This window comes from Mobula hypostoma, chromosome 4 (genome assembly GCF_963921235.1).
Source record: "Mobula hypostoma chromosome 4, sMobHyp1.1, whole genome shotgun sequence".
NCBI classification, from domain to species: Eukaryota; Metazoa; Chordata; class Chondrichthyes; order Myliobatiformes; family Myliobatidae; genus Mobula; species Mobula hypostoma.
In genome coordinates this window covers 5548836-5573069 of record NC_086100.1, presented here as the reverse complement: position 1 = coordinate 5573069, position 24234 = coordinate 5548836, and the positions used below count along the sequence as shown (strand labels likewise).

Genomic DNA, 24234 nt, shown 5'->3' with positions numbered 1-24234 from the left:
AGCCCACAAAGCTGTTCAGAACATGTCTCTACCTTAGAACTACCTAGGCTTTAGCCATAGTCCTCTATTTGTCTAAGCTCCATTTAGGCATCCAGGAGTCTCTTTAAAAAGACCCTATCGTTTCCGCCTCCACCACCGCTACCGTCAGCCCGTTCCACGCACTCACCACTCTCTGCTTAAGAAACTTAACTCTGACATGTCCTCTGTACCGACTTCGAAGCAGCTTAAAACTGTGCCCTCTCGTGCTAGCCATTTCAGCCCTGGGAAAAAGCCTCTGACTATCTACACGATCAATGCCTCTCATTATCTTGTACACCTCTATCAGGTCACCTCTCATCCTCTGTCGCTCCAAGGAGAAAAGGCCGAGTGCACTCAATCTATTCTCATAAGGTATGCTCACCCAGACAACATCCTTGTAAATCCCCTCATGAAGTATGCCATACCTTATTATAAATACAGTCCTGATCTGGATTTAGAGTCAGCGTCCCATAAATTATGCTACGACAGATCCGTTATTACAGATAGGACAATAACTATCAAGATATGAAAATACAGATCAACAACCAGGGACAAGATACGAAATTGATATAGTCATTCCAAAAACACACAGAAATCAATGTGAAAATCACCAGAAATCTGCCGAATTTAATGAGGAAACCGAAAGACATGAGCAGGGTATACATAGTGGTATCTACAACTGGTATAATTCAACTCACTACACAAGAACATCAAACCAGACGGACTACACTTCGAAATCTACATAAATCTCCAGAAAGAAACAAAATTAAACACCACTTGAATAGTCTAAACGTTTCCAGCAATTCAGAAATGAACTTGCCTAGCTATGCCTCTACATCAGGTTTTACTGGCTTGCGCTGAGAACAATAATGACAATATATAATAATTACTGTTGGACTTTGGAAACTGCCGTTTCCTCTATATACTTAAACACTGTGAGAGTTGCAAGGCATGTAATCAGCTGGCGTTATAAGACCGTAAGACAAGGGAGCAGAACTACACCATTCGACCCATCAAGTCCGATCCTCCATTCCATCATGACTGAGTTATGATCCCTCCAAGCCAGATTTTCCTGACCTCTCCTCTCAACAGTTGACACACTTCCTAACTAAGAATCAGTCAAATTCGTCTTTAAATCGACCCAATGATTTTGCCGCCACGACCGTCTATGACAATTAATTCCACTAATTCATCTGGCTAAATTAGTTCCTTCTAATTGTGGTCCGCACTGATAGAAAATTGTATCGGGTTAAGTATCCTGGAACTCCATGTCCATAATATAGGGTTATGCACGTAGGATTCCAGGATATTGAGTCAAAACAATTTGTCGTGAATAAGAAGTAGAAAATGGGAAAGGAGAAAACTGCACATGCTGGAGATCTGAAATGGAAGAAAGGAATTCTGCTTATAATCATCCCTATGTAGCATCTGAGGAAGCTACATAGGGATGACTATAAGCAGGAAATGTCCCTTCATCAGCTCTGGAAACATGAAAAATCAAACTAGTGTTATGGTAAAGTAAGCAGAGCTGTCGGAGGGTACACAGGAAATATCTATGCGACTGGATTGGTGAAAGAACACTGAGGCTGTCTACAAGAAAGGTCAGAGCCGTCTCTATTTCCTGAGGAGACTGAGGTCCTTTAACATCTGCCGGACGATGCAGTAGACGTTCTACGAGTCTGTGGTGGCCAGTGCTATCATGTTTGCTGTTGTGTGCTGGGGCAGCAGGCTGAAGGTAGCAGACACCAACAGAATCAACAAACTCATTCGTAAGGCCAGTGATGTTGTGGGGATGGAACTGGACTCTCTGACGGTGGTGTCTGAAAAGAGGATGCTGTCAAAGTTGCATGCCATCTTGGACAATGTCTCCCATCCACTACATAATGTACTGGGTGGGCACAGGAGTACATTCAGCCAGAGACTCATGCCACCGAGATGCAACACAAAGCGTCATAGGAAGTCATTCCTGCCTGTGGCCATCAAACTTTACAACTCCTCCCTTGGAGAGTCAGACACCCTGAGCCAATAGGCTGGTCCTGGACTTATTTCATAATTTACTGGCATAATTTACATATTACTATTTAACTATTTATGGTTCTGTTACTATTTATTATTTATGGTGCAACTGCAACGAAAACCAATTTCCCCCGGTATCAATAAAATATGACTATGACTATGACTACGACTATGAAGGAAGGCCCTGACTATCCAGGTGAAACATTTACGTTGATTGAAGGTGTCGTGATCGTAGTTGTTTTTCATTGCGAAGAGTCTATGAGACTGTGAGCACAGGCCAACCAGGGGCTGGTGATTCGAAGCCCGATTCCTTCGAGACCTAGTGTCCAGTGCCCAGGAATGGATGTTGTAGGCCCGAAGGCAGCCTGACCCGGAGTCCTTTCCGTGTGTGTGTGTGTGAGAACGAATGGAAAACCATAAGACCATAAGATATAGCAGCAGCATTAGGCCATTCTGCCTATCTAGACTGCTTCGTCATTCCACCATGGCTGATTCCGGATTCACCTGCCTTCACGCCATATCTTTTGATGCCTTGAACGATCAGGAAATGATCGAATTCCGCCTTAAATATGCCGACAGACTTGACCACCACCGCAGTATGAGGTAGATCATTCCATGGGTTCACTGCTCTCTGGCTAAACGAATTCCTCCTTACCTCTGTCCTAAAAGTTTCCGACCCCTCAAATTTGAGGCTGTACCCTCCGGTTCTTGATACCACCACCCTAGGAAACATCTAGTCCACGTCCACCTACTTCGTTCTTTCAACATTAGATAGAATTCAATGAGATCCTTTCGAATTCCTCTAAATTTCAGAGACTAAAGACCCAAAGCTGCCAAGCTCTCCTCAAATATTAACCCCTTCATTCCCTGTATTATCCTCGGAACCTCTGGACTCTCACCAATGACAGCACAGTCTTTCTGAGATATGGGGTCCAACATTATTCAACGGGCAGTGTGACCAGTTTCTTATAAAGGCTGAGCATTATTTCTTTGCTCTTACAATATATCCCTCTTTAAATAAATACCAACGTAGTATTTGCCTTCTTTACTACAGAATCAACCTGTAAATTAACCTTCTGGGAGTTTAAACGAGGTCCCTAGGTTCTAAATCCTTCTGCACCTCTGATGTTTGAACCTTCTTCCCATTTAGATAATTGTCCACGCTATTGTTTCTTTTACCAAAATGCATTATTATACATTTCTTAACACAATATTCCATCTGCCACTTTTTGCCCATTATTCTAATTTGCTCAAGTCCAGCTGCAATGGGATATCTTCATCAGTACTCACTACCCTTCTTCGTATCATCGGCAAACTTTGCCACACAGCCATCAATTCCATTATCCAAGTCATTGACAAACAATGTGAAAACTGTGAAAAAGCATTTCAGGATACGTATTGTATACATTACTCTGACATTAAATGCTCCTATTGCGAAGCAGCGCTCCCAATAAAGACCACAGAGGAATATCACTCGTCATGGGCAGCCAGCCAGAAAAGGCCTTTTTTATTCCCACTCACTACCTCCTATCTCTCAGCAATTTCTCGATACATGTCAGAATATTTCCTGAACGCCATTGGATTTTATCTTGTCAAGCAGCATCATGTAAGGCACCTTATCAAAGGCCTTCTGGAAAGCCAAGTAAAAGCCATCTACTTCCTCTCCTTTTCCACACTGCTTATTACTGGCTGGAAGAACTCTAACAGATCTATCAGGCAAGATTTCTCTTTACAGAAACCATGGTGATTTAGCCCTGCGCGGCAGACTGTAGTCTGAACGTAGAACGGAAGCTGCTTTGCTATTATTTCCTTGTTTTTGATGCTGCTGCTTCAGTGTTTCTGCCCAGCATTGTGGGAATGCTAGGTCGGCGTCGGTGTGTATGGCGACATTAGCGGGCTGCCCCTAGCGCTTTGTTAGTTTATGTTGGCTGTTGATCCATTTCACTAGATTTTTCAAAGTTCATGTAATGAATAAATCTCAATCTAAACCTGAATCTACATGCAGAATCCTATGAGCGATGTCAGTTGGAGTGAATAGACAACGACTAAATTCTGGAACAATGAGATAGAAAAGCGATATTTGCTGAAAATTTTACACAACAGAGAATATTGAAACTGTCATCAGATGTACTGAGCATTTGGAGAGCCAGAAAATCTGAGTTCGTGGCATTAAGATATCAGAAATAGCCGAGGAATGCAATTAGAAATGGCCTCTTGATTGTGGAATCAGCTTTTGGTTGTGAGCGGGAACAAATGCAAGTCGTCTGCTACTTGCAACGCAATACAAAATTTAAAAAGATATCCGTGCAATTATTGAGTTATATAATAGTCATGCGCTGGAATCGGCTTGTTATGAAAGCTGCAACCAAGGGCAATTATTTTGTATAACGTAGAATTACCATGGAAAATTGTCTTCGTATGATATATTTTACAAACAATTTAAAAGGGACTTAAAGTAATAAACAATTGTAAGATTTCATTCTACAATCTGAAACATGAGGGCTCGTTTATTTCTGTGATGTTAGAAAAATATCTTCTCATCACTGCTGCAGTTAATAAAATTGCCAGGGAAACAGATAGTGCAGTGCAGAATTCTGTCATGTGGCATACCACAAACGAGTTTCTAGTTGTCAAATATGGAATTTCCATTTTACCTGGTTTGATTAAAACACATCTTTGCAGTGTTCTCACGTTGTCATGACACCATGACTGTGTATTTACTACAATAAAGTCGGGAAAAAATACTGAAATTAGTAAACCAATATACAGCAATGATTCAGAATGCACCTACTGATATGCTTTTATAATAAAAGCAAATATCTTGGTTCATCCATGATTTATAAATATTGATAAATATATTGATGATTTAAATGAATTAATTTATGTTAACCTTACAAAATAAAATATATAAAAAATAAAGGAATAATATACAAACGCATTTTTGGACGATAATTAATAGTAATTTCAAGGAAATGCATACAATAAATTAATTTAAATAATTGAAGCCTATGCATACAAATTTTAAGAAGTATTCGGCGCAGCTGCGGTGTTTAAATTAGTATACATCTCTGTTGAGCATATCTGCCTAAAACGACAAATTGACGGATAGAGCAATGTAACCTAAATTGGTATCTTGGTGTACATCTCTGGTAAAATGCCATTCTGAGGTTTCCGAATCTCCGGCCAAACTTCCCTCCAAGATGTTCTGAATCATCACATTCCTCGAGTCTGCCAGGTGTCCTCTGTCCACCACAGTTCGGACATGTCCTTATAGTACGTTACAGCGAAAGCATTTTATTCTGTTTCTTTCCAGTAACGGTCGCAGAGCATATTTGCAACAGTTCCTAATTTAATTAATTTTGACCAGCTTGGACACATGTGGATGTGTAACTGTTGTTCACAATATGCTGATGCTGAATGTGGAAGGACATCGATAACCAATTATATTTTTCAGCGGATCACTGGCATTTGCGGCTGGCTGCTGGAGAGGGCCGATGCGATGGCCGAGTGGAGGTTTATCACAGCGGTGTCTGGGGCAGAGTGACTGACGATTTGTGGGATTTCAAAGACGCAGATGTGGTATGCAGACAGCTGAAGTGCGGCTCCGCAGTAAATGTTTACAACCACGGGAAGTATGGAATCGGGAAAGGGCCTGTGATAATGAGCAACGTCAGTTGTATTGGAGGTGAATCCTACCTCTGGAACTGCACTTTCACACAAGTGGACCATTTACCTCTCGGTGGTGATGTTGGCGTCTTTTGTTCTGGTAAGAACATTCTGTTCCTTCATAAAGTATGTGCTCTGTGCAGACGTAGAGTGTGTATTGTCTGTGCTAATATGCCATTTACAAGGATCCCATTTGCTTATTTATCACGTTATGAACAATGAAATCAAGTTCAAACGATACGACATTCTCCGCACCGAGTTATGATAAGGAAAACAATTAATCACCACTTTAGCCCTCTTAATTCCCTGTTTCCATTTATGTACAAGGGATGCAAACATCTGCCTAATACTTTTACAGTTAGCCTTTCCACAATGCTGCCGTGATGAAGGGTCTAGGCCCAAAACGACCACTCTGTATTCCTGGAAAGAGGATTCCTGACCTGCTGAGTTCCACCAGCAATTTGTGGCAATCACATTCTAAGCGCAGTAGTAATCACAGCTAAATAAATACACATGTCGCGTACTCCTGCCAGATCAAGCCTGTGAAAAATTGAACAACAGACTGGAAGGAATTTAGAAAGATTGCACTTTCAAAAAGTGCAGAGGAATGTTCATTGGATCTGAGCAATCTGTAATCCATCGCCAATATCCTCAGTTCTTCAAGGAACAATTTGCGATACGTGGTTGCTCAAAGACTATTTGCTCCACTTCCGTCAGGAGGAGGCTGCGTAGTATCCACGCCAGGCTGATGTGCAGTCACAAGCAGTCATGTTGATCAACAACTCCAATCACCATCACACCCCTCGACACACTCAAACCCCACTGCTTTATCATTTCCTGTCAGAATAACCTTATATACAGACAGTCCTGTGCCTTGTGTCACATTATAGACATTATTTTATATTTATTCTGAAGGTTTATTGTTGTGTTCTTTATCTTATTGTTTTTACCGCTGCATCGTGATTGGAGAAAAAAAATATTATGTTCTCCTGTTCAATAGTGCACTGGAAACGAAATTAAACGATCTTGAACTTGACCTTGAGTTTAAAGATTGCAAGCACCCATAACGTAGCCCTTTCCTTTCTCATAAATAGCCAATGTTTTGAGAATTTATATTAAGCAGAGTAATGAAGTTACACTTGACAATTATCTGTGCAGCCTGATTGATTGCGAGCCTTAGTCAAGTTTTTTTCCGGAAAGCCAACTCCTTTAATTAATATTATTTCGTGCTGCAGATAACATTCCCGTAAGGCTGGTGAATGGTGCAAGTCGTTGTGCCGGAAGGGTAGAAGTTTATTACAACGGAATCTGGGGCACCGTGTGCGATGATGCTTGGGATTTCATAGATGCACATGTTGTGTGCAAAGAACTGAATTGTGGACATGCTGTTAATGCCACGAAGACCAGTTGGTTCGGCCAAGGCTCAGGTCCTATCTGGATGGATAACGTCAAGTGTTTATCGAATAATTCGGCCTTGTGGCAATGTCCGGCGAGACCATGGGGCGAGAACGATTGCATTCACAAAGAAGATGCTGGAGTTATCTGCTCGGGTGAGGAGATTCTTAAGGCATGCAGACATGCGAATGATTTTCTCTCACTGTGATGAAGTCTATCTTCGACATACCGGTGTAAAATAATTTCGCTATGATAATCGATAAAATTGGTAGTATTACAGTATCTCTTATCGAATAACTACCAACACTGCCACCAAAACCAAAAAAAAGATTCGATGGGTTAGCTGCAAATAAATCGAGAAATATTACGATAAAAGTTATATTTTAAATTCGCTGGTGAACGCAGCAGGCCAGGCAGCATCTCTAAGAAGAGGTACAGTCGACATTTCAGGCCGAGACCCTTCGTCAGTCCTGCGTTCACTTGCAACTTTGATGTGTGTTGCATGAATTTCCAGCATCTGCAGAATTCCTGTTGCTTGTTTATTTTAAATTCTTTCTGATTTCTGTGGCGGTCTGAAAGGAATCGATACTAATCTATCCTCTCTCGAGAGAGAAGACGAGAGCAGCATGTTCGACATCGTCTGTCAGCGTTTGAGCGAGGCCCCTCTCCCTCTACCTCTCCATTGCTCTTGCTGGAGGAAGGTGCAGGGATCGTGGTTTCGGGACAACGTTTCATCGGCATGTGTTGCTGCTTGGATTCTTTTTTTATAGGACTCGGGAGATCAAATTATTTGCGTTTCCGGTTTCTGGTTACTGTCATTGAGTCTGGCTCTGTGACTCAGAAGAGAAGGGGCAAGAACATGCACGCTGTAGCGCTAGGGGATTCGTTAATTCGGGGAACGGACAGAGGTACTGTGGGCTAGATCAAGATTCCCGGATGGTATGCTCCCTCCTGGTGAAAGGATCTAAGCTATTTCAGCATTATTAAGTGGGAAGATGAACTGCCGGAGGTCGTTGTTCATGTAAGTTCCAATGACATGGACAGGACGAGTGAAGAGGTTTTCCACAGGGATGTCAGGGAATTACATAGAAACATAGAAACATAGAAAATAGGTGCAGGAGTAGGCCATTCGGCCCTTCGAGCCTGCACCGCCATTTATTATGATCATGGCTGATCATCCAACTCAGAACCCAGCCTTCCCTCCATACCCCCTGACTCCTGTAGCCACAAGGGCCATATCTAACTTCCTTTTAAACATAGCTAATGAACTGGCCTCAACAGTTTGCTGTGGCAGAGAATTCCACAGATTCACCACTCTCTGTGTGAAGAAGTTTTTCCTAATCTCGGTCCTAAAAGGCTTCCCCTCTATCCTCAAACTGTGACCCCTCGTTCTGGACCTCCCCAACATCGGGAACAATCTTCCCGCATCTAGCCTGTCCAATCCCTTTAGGATCTTATACGTTTCAATCAGATCCCCCCTCAATCTTCTAAATTCCAACGAGTACAAGCCCAGTTCATCCAGTCTTTCTTCATATGAAAGACCTGCCATCCCAGGAATCAATCTGGTGAACCTTCTTTGTACTCCCTCTATGGCAAAGATGTCTTTCCTCAGATTAGGGGACCAAAACTGCACACAATACTCCAGGTGTGGTCTCACCAAGGCCTTGTACAACTGCAGTAGTACCTCCCTGCTCCTGTACTCGAATCCTCTCGCTATAAATGCCAGCATACCGTTCGCCTTTTTCACTGCCTGCTGTACCTGCATGCCCACTTTCAATGACTGGTGTATAACGACACCCAGGTCTCGTTGCACCTCCCCTTTTCCTAATCGACCACCATTCAGATTACGTAGGTGCTGATTTAAAGGGCAGGAATTCAATGGTTGTGATCTCAAGGATTGCCTCCCGTGCCATGTGCTGGCAAGGCCAGAACTAGGAAGGACATGCAATTTACTACGTGGCTAAGATCATGCAATTTAATACGTCTGTAAGAGGATTGCTTGCACCTGAGCTGGACGGGGACTAATATCCTAACGGACAGGTTTGTTGATGCTGCATGGTGTGGTTGAAACTAGAGGTGTCAGTGGATGGGAGTCACAGTGCCAGAACAGTTAGTGGAGAGGATGTGGAGGCAAATGTTGGTAAGATCTCAGACTAAGTTAGGAATCAAAAGACTGAGCATGGTGCGACTAGCGTCCTGAGCTCCAGGTATTTCAATGCAAGACGTATCGGAGGAAAGGCGGATAATAGTTCGGGAGAAGTGGTCACTGGTTTGCAAGTAGAGTCAATGTGTAGTCAGGAGAGGCTGAGGCTGTTGATAGGGCGAAATTGCAGTCACCAGGATGAGTTGCAACGTGAAAGGTGGACAAAATCGAAAAGAGTGAATACAGCAATGAAGATACAGTATTTAAATGCACACAGCACCCAGAAAAAAGTAGGACGGGTGATTGATAAGTTCATGGCCTAAGGTAGAAGGAGATGAGCTACACGGCTCTCGTTACATGCACATACAGGTCAACACTTTGAATGATTATGCAGAAAGTTTGAAGTTAATAACTCATCTCCTTCTACCCCAGGCCACGAACATATCAATCACCCCTCGTAGATGAACTTGCAGCGCAATTGCAGGTTGGCAGGTAGGATGTTTTAAGTAACACTAAATCATGGCTGAAGGACGATTATAGCTGGGAATATAATGTCCAAGAATACACATTGCATCGAAAGGATAAGCAGGAAGGCAGAGGAGGCGGTATAACTCTGTTGCTTAAAAATGAGATCAAATCATTGGAAAGAGTTGACATCGCTTCAGAAGGTGTTGATTCATTGTTGATGAAGCTAATGAACTGCAAAGGTAAAACTACACTGATAGGATTTGTATACAGACCCGTGAACAGTAGTAAGGATTTGGCTTAAAAACTACAACGGAGATAGAAAATGAATGCCAAAAGGACAATGTTGCAATGGTAATGGGGGAATTCAATATGCAGGTAGATTCGGTAAATCAGGTTGGTGCTGCGTTATAGGAGTGGGGACTTCTGGAGCGCTGACGAGATTCTCCTTTACTGCAGATCGTAGTTGAATCCATTAGAGGATCGTACATTCTGGATTGAGTGCTGGGCAATGAACCAGAACTGATTTGAGACCTCATGGTAAAAGAACCATTCGGGGCAAGTGATCATATATAATCGAATTAAACCTGCAATTTCCGAAGGGGAAGCTAAAATCAGATGTATCAGTATTACAGTTGAGTAAAAGGAATTACAGCGGCATGAGAGAGGAGTTGGTGAGAATTGACTGGAAAAGAACACTGGCAGATATGACGTCAGAGCAATGGCTGGAACTTCTGGAAGCAATTCCGAAAGCATTGGACATATACATCACAAACAGGAGTATTCTAAAGGAAAGATGACACGACCGTGGCTAACAAGAGACGTTAAAGCCAACATAAAAGCCAAAGAGAGGGCATATAATAGAGGAAAAAGTAGTCGGATGCTATTGATTGGCAAGCTTTCAAATACCACATAAGGCAAGTAAAAAATCATTAAGGAGGTAAACATGGAATAAGAGCACAAGCTAGCCAATATTAAACAGGCTCGGAAACGTTTCTTCGGATGCATGAATTGTAAAAGAGAGTTGAGACTGGATATCAGACCGCGGGTAAGTGATGCTGTAGAGTTGTAACAGGACACAACAAAATAGCAGACAATCTGAAGAAATAATTTTCATCAGTCTTCACTGTGGAAGACGCTCGCCCTGTGGTGGAAGTTCCAGGTTTCACGGGTGAGGAAGTGTGTGAAGTTACCATAACTTGAGAGAAGGTTCTTGTATAACTAAAAGGTCTGTAGGTACATGTCACCTGGAGCAAATGGTGTACAGGCCAGTGTTCTGAAAGAGGTTGCTGAAGAGAACGTGGAGGTATTAGTGATAATCATTCAAGAATCTGTACATTATGGAATGGTTCGAAAAGATTGGACAATTGCAAATGTCCTGAAGTCTGAAGAAATGTCTGGGTCTCAAATGTCGTCTAATTCCATTGAAGCTTCCTGATCTGCTGACTTCCTTCAGCAACTTGTGTGTGTCGCTTTGGTTTTCCAGCTTCGACAGAATTTCTCCTATTTATAATTCTGTTAGTATAGGTTATGACTTTATGGAAATGTATCCAGTAAAACACAGCACTAAATCAGATTATGCAGTTAAGATTCATTGTTTCCGAAAGATTGCACAGTATAACTTCGTAGTGCTAGGACCGCAAATTTGAATCACAAATAAAACCTTTCTGCGCTTCTGAGGTTAAAGCTCGTTATCGTCTAAGGCTGTTCTTTGCCCGTCGTCTCCAACAATGACAGGAAACCTGTGCGGGAGAGCATTGTTTTAATTGAAAAGACGTTGCACTGGGACAGTTCTATTCTCTCGACCTCGGAAGTCCGTGTCCAGTGGTACTAGTAGTCGCACAAACTGGGGTCTTCCGTGGTTGCAGAGAATGACCAGTTCTGTGCCTCGTCATGTCCTTTGAACATGGAAGACAAGAATAAAAGAAATAGCAGAAGGTGTAGGCCATCTGGGACCGCCGAGCCTGCTCCGACATTCAGTAAGATTGCGGCTGATCAGGCCATGGATTCATCTCCACCGACCGCATTTTTTCCCAAAGCCTTTAATTCCCCTGCAATGCAAAGATCTATCCAACCTGTCTTAAGTATATTTAATGAGGTAGCCCCCGCTGTTTCAGTGGGCCGATAATTCCACAGATTCATCACTCTTTGAGAAAAGCAGTCCGTCCTCATCTCCATCCTAAATCTACTCCCTCGAAGCTTGAGACTATTTCCCTTAGTTCTAGCATCACCAACCGGTGGAAACAAATTTCCTGTCTCTATATTATCTATCCCTTTAGTATTTTCATATATTTCTATAAGATATGCTCTTCTGAATTCCAGCGAGTACAGTCCAAGGCGCCCCAATCTCTCCTCATTGTCTAACCCTTCATTTCTGGAATCAACCTGGTAAACCTCCTCTGCACCACCTCCACATCCAGTATATCCTTCCTTCAGTAAGGAGACCAGAGCTGTACGCAGTACTCCAGGTTTGGCCTCAGCAATACGCAACATAAACTCCCTGCTCTTCAATTTAATCCCTTGAGCAATGTAGGCCAGCATTCCATTTGCCTTCTTGATAGCCCGCTGTACCTGAAAACCAAACTTTTGAGATTCATGCCAAACACTCCTACGCCCTTCTGCACAGCAGCGTGCTGCAGTATTTTACCATCTAAATAATAATCTGCTCTTCCGTTTTTCAACTGGATGACCTCGCATTAACCAACATTTTACGCTATTTGCCAGACTCTTATCCATTCATTTAACACATCGAGGTGTCTCTGCAGACTCTCCGTATCTTCTGCAAAATTTGCTTTTCCGCTCAATATAGTATCATCGGCAAACTTAGATACAATACACTCGGTCCTCTCTTCCGGATCCTTAATGCATATCATGACCTATACACCTGAGTCACACCTCTGTCACTGTTAACCAACCAGAGTAACACCCATGTATCCCATCTGCTTGCTTTCTATTAATTAACGAATCCTCTATCCATACTAATATATCACGTACAACTCTATGCACCTGCATATTATGGATGAGTCTTTTATGTGGCACCTTATCAAACGCCTTCTGGAAATCCAAGTAAATTTAATGTGGTAAATTGGATCGGAAAATTTGCTGATGATACAAAGATTGGAGGTGTATAGGACAGTGAGGAAGTTTTTCAAATCTTGCTCAGGGATTTGGACCAGCTGAAAAAATGGGCTGAAAAATGGCAGGTGGAGCTTAATACGGACAAGAGTGAGGTATTGCGCTTTGGAAGGACAAACCAAGGTAATACATACAAGGTAAATGGTAAGGCACTGAGGAGTACAGTAGAACAGAGGGATCTGGGAATACAGATACAAAATTCCCGAAAAATGGTGTCACAGGTAGATAGGGTCGTAAAGAGAGCTTTTGGTACATTGGCCTCGATAAATCGAAGTATTTAGTATAAGAGTTGGAATGTAATGGTGAGGATGTATAAGACATTGGTGAGGCCGAATTTGGAGTATTGTGTGCAGCTTTGGTCACCAAATTATAGGAAGGATATTAATAAGGTTGAAAGAGTGCAGAGAAGGTTTACAAGGATGTTGCCAGGACTTGAGAAACTCAGTAACAGAGAAAGGTTGAATAGGTTAGGACTTTATTACCTGGAGCGGAGAAGAAAGAGGGGAGATTTGATAGAGGTATATAAAATTATGATGAGTATAGATAGAGGGAATGCAAGCAGGCTTTTTCCACTGAGGCTGGGGAGCGAAAAAAAAAACGAGAACATGGGTTAAGGGTGAAGGAGAAATTTTTAAAGGGAATATTAAGATGGGGCTTTTTCACACAGAGAGTGGTGGGAGTGTGGAATGAGCTGCTAGATGAAGTGGTAAATGCGGGCTCACTTGGACCATAAGACCATAAGACAAAGCAGCAGAAGTCGGTCATTTGGCACATCGAGTCTACTCCGCCATTTTATCATGAGCTGATCCATTCCCTGATTTAGTTCCACTCCCCCGCCTTTTCAGTACAACCTTTGATATCCTGGCTACTCAGATACCTATCAATCTCTGCCTTAAATGCACCCAATGACTTGGCCTCCACTGCCGCCCGTGGCAACAAATTCCACAGATTCACCACCCTCTGGCTAAAAAAAAAAAAAAAAATCTTTGCATCTCTGTTCTGAATGGGCGCCCTTCAATCCTTAAGTTATACCCTCCCGTACTAGACTCCCCCACCATGGGAAACAACTTTGCCACATTCACTCTGTCGATGCCTTTCAACATTCGAAATGTTACTTTGAGGTCCCCCCTCATTCTTCTAAACTCCAAGGAGAACAGTCCAAGAGCGGTCAAACGTTCATGATACGTTTACCCTCTCATTGCTGGAATCATTCTGAACCCTCTCCAACGTCAGCACATCCTTTCTTATATAAGGAGCCCAAGACCGCACACTGTACTCCAAGTAAAGTCTTATCAGTGCCTTACAGAGTCTCAACAGCACATCCCTGCTCCTATACTCTATTCCTCGAGAAATGAATGCCAACATTGCATTCGCCTTCTTCACTACTGACTTAACCTGGAGGTTAACGTTAAAAGTATTCTGCACGAGGACTCCCAAGTGCCGTTGCATCTCAGAACTTTGAATTCTCTCCTCATTTAAATAATAGTCTACCCGTTTATTTCTTCTATCAAAGTGCATAACAATACACTTTCCAACATTGTATTTAATTTGCCACGTCGTTGCCCATTCTCCCAATCAATCCAAGTTTCTCTGCAGACTTTCTGTTTCCTCAGCACTACCGACCCCTCCACCTATCTATGTAGCATTAACAAACTTAGCTACAAAGCCATCTATTCGATAATCCAAATTGTTGATGTACAACGCAAAAAGAAGCGTTCCCAAGACAGACCGCTTTGGAACACCACTGGTAACAAATAGCCAACCAGAATGGAATCCCTTTATTCCCACTCTCTGTTTCCTGCCAATCAGACAAAGCTGTATGCACGTATGTAACTTTCCTGTAATTCCATGGGCTCTTATCTTGTTTGGCTGCCTCATGTGCGGCATTTTGTCAAAGGCCTTCTGAAAATCCAAATACACAACACCACTGCATCTCCCTTGTCTAGCTTACTTGCAATTCCCTCAAAATATTGCAATAGGTTTGTCAGGCAGGATTTTCTTTTAAGGAAACCATGCTGAGTTCTTCCTATCTTAATAGGATAATCCAGATACTCTGTAACCTCATCCTTGACAATCGACTCCAACAATTTCCCAACCACCGATGTCAAGCTAACAGGGCTAAAATTTCCTTTTAGCTTCCTTGCCACCTTCTTTATAGGAGAGTGACCTTTGCAATATTCCAGTCCTCCGGAACCATGGCAGAATCTATTGACTTATGAAAGATAATTGCTAATGCCTCCGCAATCTTCACAGTTACTTCCTTCAGAACACGAGGGTGCATTCCATCTGGTCCAGGAGATTTATTGACCTTTAGCCTATTCAGCTTCCTGAGTACTTTCCCTGTCGTAATTGTGACTGCGCACACTTCTCTTCCCTGACATCCTTGAGTGTCCGGTATACTGCTGATGTATTCCTCAGTGAAGACTGATGCAAAATGCTCATTCAGTTCCTCCGCCATCTCCTTATCTCCCATTACAATTTCTCCAGCATCATTTTCTAACGGTCCTATATCTACTGTCACCTGTCTTTTACACTTTATTTACTTGAAAAAGCTTTTAGTATCCTCTTTGATATTATTTGTTAGCTTCTTTTCAGAGTTCATCTTTTCCCTCTTAATGATCTTCTTTGTTTCCTTTTGTGAGCTCTTAGAAACTTTCGACTCCTCGTCTTCCCACTAATCTTTGCTTCCTTGTATGCCTATTCCTTTGCTTTAACTTTGGCTTTTACTTCTGTTGTCAGCCACGGTTGCATCCTTTTTCCATTTGAAATTTTTTTCTGTTTTGGAATATATCTGTCTTGCACCTTCGTTAGTTCTCGCATAAACTCCAGCCACTGCTACTCTGCCGTCCTTCCCGTTAGTGTCCCTTTCCAGTCAATTTTGGCCAGTTTCTCTTTCATGCCACTGTAATTTCCTTCACTGCACTGAAATAATGACACACCCTAATTTGGCTCCTCTTTCTCAAATTTCACAGTGAGCTCAATCATGTTATGATCACTGCCCATTAAGAGTTCCTTCACGTCAATCTCTCTAATCACCTCTTTTTCATTACACAATGCCCAATACAGTACAGCCGATCCCCGAGTGGGCTGAACACCAAGCTGTTCTAAAAATCCATCTGGTCGACATTCTACAAATTCTCTCTTGAGATCCAGTGCCGTCCTGATTTCCCCCAATCCACTCGCATGTTAAAATCCCCCACAATTATCATAACACTTCTCTTCTGTCAAACCTTTTCTATTTCCTGTTGTAATTGGTAGTCCACATTACTGCAGCTGTTTGGAGGCCTGTATATAACTGCCAGCAGGGTACTTCTATCCTTGCTATTTCTGAGCTCAACCCATAAAAATCTGCACCTTCCGATCCTATGTCACCTCTTCCTAATAATTTAATATAATTTCTTACCAATAAAGCCAGGCCACCCCCTCTGCATACCTGCCTATCCTTTCGATACACCGTATATCCTTGGATAGAAACATAGAAAATAGGTGCAGGAGTAGGCCATCCGGCCTTTTGAGCCTGCACCGTCATTTATTATGATCATGGCTGATCATCCAACTCAGAACCCCGCCCCAGCCTTCCCTCCATACCCACTGATCCCCGTAGCCACAAGGGCCATATCTAACTCCCTCTTAAATATAGCCAATGAACTGGCCTCAACTGTTTCCTGTGGCAGAGAATTCCACAGATTCACCACTCTCTGTGTGAAGAAGTTTTTCCTAATCTCGGTCCTGAAAGGCTTCCCCTTTATTCTCAAACTGTGACCCCTTGTTCTGGACTTCCCCAACATCGGGAACAATCTTCCTGCATTTAGCCTGTCCAATCCCTTTAGGGTTTTATACGTTTCAATCAGATCCCCCCTCTATCTTCTAAATTCCAACGAGTACAAGCCCAGCTCATCCAATCTTTCTTCATATGGAAGTCCTGTCATCCCAGGAATCAATCTGGTGAACCTTTAGGGGACCAAAACTGCACACAATACTCCAGGTGTGGTCTCACCAAGGCCTTGTACAACTGCAGTAGTACCTCCCTGCTCCTGTACTCGAAACCTCTCGCTATAAATGCCAGCATACCATTCGCCTTTTTCACCGCCTGCTGTACCTGCATGCCCACTTTCAATGACTGGTGTATAATGACACCCAGGTCTCGTTGCACCTCCCCTTTTCCTAATCGGCCACCATTCAGATAATAATCTGTTTTCCTATTTTTGCCACCAAAGTGGATAACTTCACATTTATCCACATTAAATTGCATCTGCCATGAATTTGCCCACTCACCCAACCTATCCAAGTCACTCTGCATCCTCCTCACAGCTAACACTGCCACCCAGCTTCGTGTCATCCGGAAACTTGGAGATGCTGCATTTAATTCCCTCATCCAAGTCATTAATATATATTGTAAACAACCGGGGTCCCAGCACTGAGCCTTGCGGTACCCCACTAGTCACCGCCTGCCATTCTGAAAAGGTCCCGTTTATTCCCACACTTTGCTTCCTGTCTGCTAACCAATTCTCCATCCACATCAATACCTTACCCCCAATACCGTGTGCTTTAAGTTTGCACACTAATCTCCTGTGTGGGACCTTGTCAAAAGCCTTTTGAAAATATACCGCATCCACTGGTTCTCCCCTATCCACTCTAATAGTTACATCCTCAAAAAATTCTATGCGATTCGTCAGACATGATTTTCCTTTCACAAATCCATGCTGACTTTGTCCGATCATTTCACCGCTTTCCAAATGTGCTGTTATCACATCTTTGATAACTGACTCCAGCAGTTTCCCCACCACCGACGTTAGGCTAACCGGTCTATAATTCCCCGGTTTCTCTCCCCCTCCTTTTTTAAAAAGTGGAGTTACATTAGCCGCCCTCCAATCCTCAGGAACTAGTCCAGAATCTAACGAGTTTTGAAAAATTATCGCTAATGCATCCACTATTTCTTGGGCTACTTCCTTAAGCACTCTAGGATGCAGACCATCTGGTCCTGGGGATTTATCTGCCTTCAATTCCTTCAATTTACCTAACACCATTTCCCTACTAACATGTATTTCGCTCAGTTCCTCCATCTCACTGGACCCTCAGTCCCCTACTATTTCTGGAAGATTATTTATGTTCCCCTTAGTGAAGACAGAACCAAAGTAATTATTCAATTGGTCTGCCATGTCCTTGCTCCCCATAATCAATTCACCTGTTTCCGTCTGTAGGGGACCTACATTTGTCTTTACCAGTCTTTTCCTTTTTACATATCTATAAAAGCTTTTACAGTCCGTTTTTATGTTCCCTGCCAGTTTTCTCTCATAATCTTTTTTCCCCTTCCTAATTAAGCCCTTTGTCCTCCTCTGCTGAACTCTGAATTTCTCCCAGTCCTCAGGTGAGCCACTTACTCTGGCTAATTTGTATGCTTCTTCTTTGGAATTGATACTATCCCTAATTTCTCTTGTCAGCCACGGGTGCACTACCTTCCTTGAATTATTCTTCTGCCAAGCTGGGATGAACAATTGCTGTAGTTCATCTATGCAACCTTTAAATGCTTGCCATTGCATATCCACCGTCAATCCTTTAAGTGTCATTTGTCAGTCTATCTTAGCTAATTCACGTCTCATACCTTCAAAGTTACCCCTCTTTAAGTTCAGAACCTTTGTTTCTGAATTAACTATGTCACTCTCCATCTTAATGAAGAATTACACCATATGGTTACTCTTACCCAAGGGGCCTCTCACGACAATATTGCTAATTAACCCTTCCTTGTTGCTCAAAACCCAGTCTAGAATAGCCTGCTCTCTAGTTGGTTTCTCGACATGTTGGTTTTAAAAACCATCCCGCATACATTCCAAGAAATCCTCTTCCTCAGCACCTTTACCAATTTGGTTCACCCAATCTACATCTAGATTGAAGTCACCCATTATAACTGCTGTTCCTTTATTGCACACATTTCTAATTTCCTGTTTAATACCATCTCCGACCTCACTACTACTGTTAGGTGCCTGTACACAACTCCCACCAGTGTCTTCTGTCCCTTAGTGTTACGCAGCTCTACCCATATCGATTCCACATCTTCCCGGCTTATGTCCTTCCTTTCTATTGCGTTAATCTCTTCTTTAACCAGCAACGCCACCCCACCTCCCCTTCCTGCATGTCTATCCCTCCTGAATATTGAATATCCCTGAACGTTGAGCTCCCATCCTTGGTCACCCTGGAGCCATGTCTCTGTGATCCGTACTATATCATAATCATTAATAACAATCTGCACTTTCAACTCATCCACCTTATTACGAATGCTCCTTGCATTGACACACAAACCCTTCAGGCGCTCTTTTGCAACTCTCTTAGCCCTTATACAATTATGTTGAAAAGTGGCCCTTTTTAATGCTTGCCCTGGATTTGTCGGCCTGCCACTTCCATTTTTCTCCTTCGTACTTTTTCTTTCTACCCTCACTTTACACCCCTCTGTCTCTCTGCACTGGTTTCCATCCCCCTGTTGTGAACTAGCCTCCTCACGCCTAGCCTTTTTAATTTGATTCCCACTCCCCAACTATTCTAGTTTAAAGTCACCTCAGTAGCCCTCGCTAATCTCCCTGCCAGGATGTTCAGCTCCCAGAGACATGCATCCTTTAGCCACGTCTCAGTGATGGCCACAATATCGTACCTGCCAATATGCAGCTGTACAACAAGATCATCCACCTTATTCCTTATGCTGCTTGCATTTAAGTATAACACCTTAATCCAGTATTTGGTACTTTTTGCATTTATTGCACTGCAATTTTTTTTGCAGTGCAACTCATCCCAATGGCTGCAAATGTGCCCCATCACCGGCCTGCCCATCCTGACATCTTTGCTGCTCACGATCTGAGATTTATTTCTGTTTTTCCCTTCCTCTGTTCCATCGTTCCGGTTCCCATCCCCTGCCAACTTAGTTTAAACCCGCCCCAGCAGCTCTATTAAACCTTCCCGCCAGGATATTGGTCCCCTTCGGGTTCAGGTGTAACCTGTCCTTTTTGAACAGGGCATATTTCCCCCAGAAGAGATCCCAATGATATAAGAATCTGAAACAGTGTCCCCTGCAGCAGTCTCTCAGCCACGCATTCATCTGCCTGATCCTACTATACATGCCCTCGGTTGCACGTGGCGCAGGTAGCAAACCTGAGATTACTACACTGGAGGTCCTGCTTCTCAACTTCCTTCCTAACTCCCAGAAATCTCTCTTCAGGACCTCCTTCTTTGTCCTATCTATGTCATTGGTACCGACATGTACCAAGACAACTGGCTGCTCGCCCTCCCGCTTCAGAATATTCTAGACCCGATTCGAGACATTCCGTACTCTGGCACCTGGAAGGCAACACAACATTCGGGTAATACTATCAGGCTCACAGAATCTCCTGTCTGTTCCCCTGACTATGGAATCCCCTACGACTACTGCATTCCTCTTCTCCCTCCTTCCCTCCTGCACAACAGCGCCAGGATCAGTGCCAGAGACCCGGTCACCGTGGCCGTCCCCTGTCAGGTCACACCCATGAACAGCATCCTAAACGGGATACTTGTTACTGAGGGTGGCAGCCACTGGTGTGCTCTCTACTATCCGGGCATTTTCCTTCCCTCTCCTGACAGTCACCCAGGTTTCTTACCCCTGTAGCCTAGGGATGACTACCTCGTTGTAGCTCCGGTCTATCACCTCTTGACTTTCCCTAATTAGCAGTAGGTCATTAGGCTGCAGCTCCCTAACACGGACTCTGAGGAGCTGCAGCTCAGTGCACCTGGCGCAGATGTGACCATCAGGGAGGCTGGAGGTCTCCCAGGATTCCCACATCTGACACCCTGAACAAAGAACTAACCCTGCAGACATTCAGCCAAATTCTACAGGAATGGAACAAGGAAAATAAGTCTACTTATCCACTTACCTCGCCACACACACAAACTTTTTAAACCGTTACGTCGTACCGTTAGCTGTGTGAGCCCAGCTATTCCTCTGTCTGTCCGGGCCGATTCGCCAAGGGGGAAAAAAGAGTTGGTGCCTCGCTCTCGGCTCTTCCCGTTACCACCTAAGCCCGTTGAGCCAAAGCCCTACACTCTGCTGCCCGCTATATAGGGTGGTCTCCTTTTTAAACTCTCCGCGCTGTCCTGTCTACGTCACGCCCCTGTGGAGTCTCGTCCTTCTTGTACTCGAAGATGTGTTTAAAAACAGCTGCCTTCCTTCCTTTGGAATTGAACTCTCACGCCACTCTTCTTGTACTAATCCAAAAAACACCCGTTGGAAGTCCCCTTCCTTTTAAAACACTTTTAACATTTAAGAAAAAACTTGGATATGTACATGGATGAGAGGTGTATGGAGGGATATGGTGCAGGTGCAGGTCAGTGGGACATGGCAGAAAAATGGTTCAGCACAGCTAAGATGGGACAAAAGGCCTATTTCTGTGCTGTAATGGTCTATGGTTCTATGGTTTTAAAAAATGCCCATCTGTTCCCGTCTATCCATTGAGTTCGTCATATCTTCAAAGCAGACCGGCTTTTTCTGAATCTATGTTGTATCTGCCTTATGGATCCATTTCTTTGCAGATGACACGGTATTTCTTCTCTGATGACATTTTCAAGCATTTTCCCAACTACAGATGTTAACCTAGCTGGCGTATAGTAACCAGATTTTATTTTGTGCTAGTTTATTTTCATAATCTATCTTCCCTTTGTTCATTGCTCGCTTCCTGATTCTTTGTTGCTTTTTAAAGTTTTATCAAACTTCCAGTTTCCCATTTATCTTTGTTATCAGGGGGCGTTAGGAGCGGACTCGAAAAACACAGTTACTGCAGAATTAGGAACAGGGCAAGGTTCTTCAAGAAAGCAAGGGGAGTCAGCAAGAAACGACGCTGGACATGGACACAGGCCCTGGATGAGACAAGGACACCGTGCCTGGGCTAGGACTAAGACTACGAAAGCGGGACCAGAACAAGGAACTTGGAACTAGGAGCCTGGGCTAGGACTCCGAGCCAGAGACTGGATAGGGACCAGGAACCTGGGTCTTGACTCGGGCCCGGATCGCGGATCCAGGCGAGGACAAGACGTGGCTACATGACTGGACGTGGAATTCCTGCACAAGGCGAGGCACATGGACAGAACGAGAAAACAAAGCCTTGACAAGGACAGGATGAGGTTCTTTGACAAGACCTGGAGAGGACGAGCTTCTTGGACGTGGTTTGGACGTGACTTAGATAGATGAAGTTCTTGGACATGGCTTGGACTAGACAAGGCTCTTGAACGTGACTTGGACTAGACAAAAGACTCCTGGACGGCACGAGGGACTCCTGGACTGGGCGAGGTACTCCAGGGCGGGACGAGGAACTCCCGGGCAGGACGAGGAACTCCCGGGCTCTTGGCACTTGCAGAAGGCTAGGCACTTGGGTACGGAGCCGGAGTTTCTTCTTGGAGCGCAGGGTCGTGACCCTTTCTATGACGCAGGGTCGGGGTGTTTCGCAAGGCCGGAAACCTTTCTTGGACGCAGGGCAGGGATGCTTTCTACGACGGAGGGCCAGGATGACCGCCGAGGTAAACTGCCGAGGATTCGGATGGGAATGATCCAGCACAGGACGAGGAACTCCAGCACTGTACGAGGAATCTTCAACACAGGACGAGGCATTCCTGGACCTAACTGGAACACGACACCTTGAACTTGGAACACAGGAACTCAGGACGCAGAGCTGGGTCCCCTCCTTGGGAACAGGACATTGCGCCGGGACTCTTCTAGACACAGAACACTAAACACGAGGACACACAGAGTCAATTCCAACGTCAATGATAGATTGTTCCTAATCTTGACGCGACAAGGCTCCAGTCTCTCTCCGGCGGGTTAACTTAACGGGGGACTCTGACGAAATGGCAGATGACGGAAGCATACGAGGTAGCAGGCGAGGTTGCAGGCGAGATTGCAGACGCGGATTCTGAAGGAAGGGGAAGTGAACAGTCCAGCAGCGAATCCTTGGTTTGCAGAGGTATTCATGTGCCAGCCGAAAACGTGAATCAGGTGCTTCAATTAAGGCGCACGATGGAAAAAGGGGATTAAAAAAGAAAACCCGGAATAAGGATCGATGAACTGGACCGTGAACCGAAGTGCGGTTTCCACGGAACGGACCATGACAGACTTGACGACTTTGTACGCACGAGCTTCTACTTTGATACCTTCTTTTATTTCCTTAGTCATCCAAGGCTTGCTCTCCCCATGCTTACTGTATTGCTTAAGAGGAATATACTTTATTTGAGCACCGTGAAAGATCTCTTTGAAAGTTTAGCAGTGTTCCTTAACCATCTCACCAAATAGCCTGTGTTCCCAGTATACACGAGCCAAATCCTGCTTCATACCATTGTTCAGGTATAATACATTGGATGGAAACACAGAAACATAGAAACCTACAGCACAATACAAGCCCTTCGGCCCACAAAGTTCTGCCGAACATGTCCCTACCTTAGAAAGTACTAGGCTTAAACATAGCCCTCTATTTTTCTAAGCTCCATGTACCTATCCAAAAGTCTCGTAAAAGACCCTATCGTATCCGTCTCCACCACCGTTGCCGGCAGCCCATTCAATGCAATCACCACTCACTGAGTAAATAACTTACCCCTGACATCTCATCTGTACCTACTCCCCAGCACCTTAAAACTGAGTCCGCTTGTGGCAACAGTTTCAGCCCTGGGAAAAAGCCTCTGACTACCCACATGATCAATGCTTTTCATCATCTTATACACCTCAATCAGGTCACCTCTCATCTTCCGTCACTCCAAGGAGAAACGGCCGAGTTCAGCCAACCTGCTTTGATAATGCATGCTCCCCATCCAGGTAACATCCTTGTAAATCTCCTCTGCTCCCTTTCTATGGTTTCCACATCCTTCCTGTAGTGAGGCGATCAGAACTGAGCACAGTACTCCAAGTGGGCTCTGAACAGGGTCTATATAGCTGCAACATTACCTCTCGGCTCCTAAATTCAGCTCCACGATTAATGAAGACCAATACACCGTATGCCTTCTTAACCACAGAGTCAACCTGCACAGCTGCTTTGAGCATCCTAAGGACTCGGACCCCAAGATCCCTCTGATTCTCCACACTGCCAAGAATCTTACCATTAATACTATATTCTGCCATCATATTTGACCTAACAAAATGAACCACTTCACACTTATCTGGGTTGAACTCCATCTGGCACTTCTCAGCCCAGTTTTGCATCCTATCAATGTCTCGCTGTAAACTCCGACAGCCCTCCATACTATCTACGAAACCTCCAACCTTTGTGTCATCAGCAAACTTACTAACTCATCCTTCCACTTCCTCATCCAGGTCATTTATAAAAATCACGAAGAGTAGAGTCCCAGAACAGTTCCCTGAGACACACCACTGGTCACCGACCTCCATGCAGAATATGTCC

General features: G+C 43.9%; 1 pseudogene; it reads left to right on the top strand.

Moving 5' to 3' along the window:
* LOC134345053 (deleted in malignant brain tumors 1 protein-like) overlaps window positions 1-24234 on the top strand; it is a 126330-nt pseudogene that overhangs the window by 31136 nt on the left and 70960 nt on the right.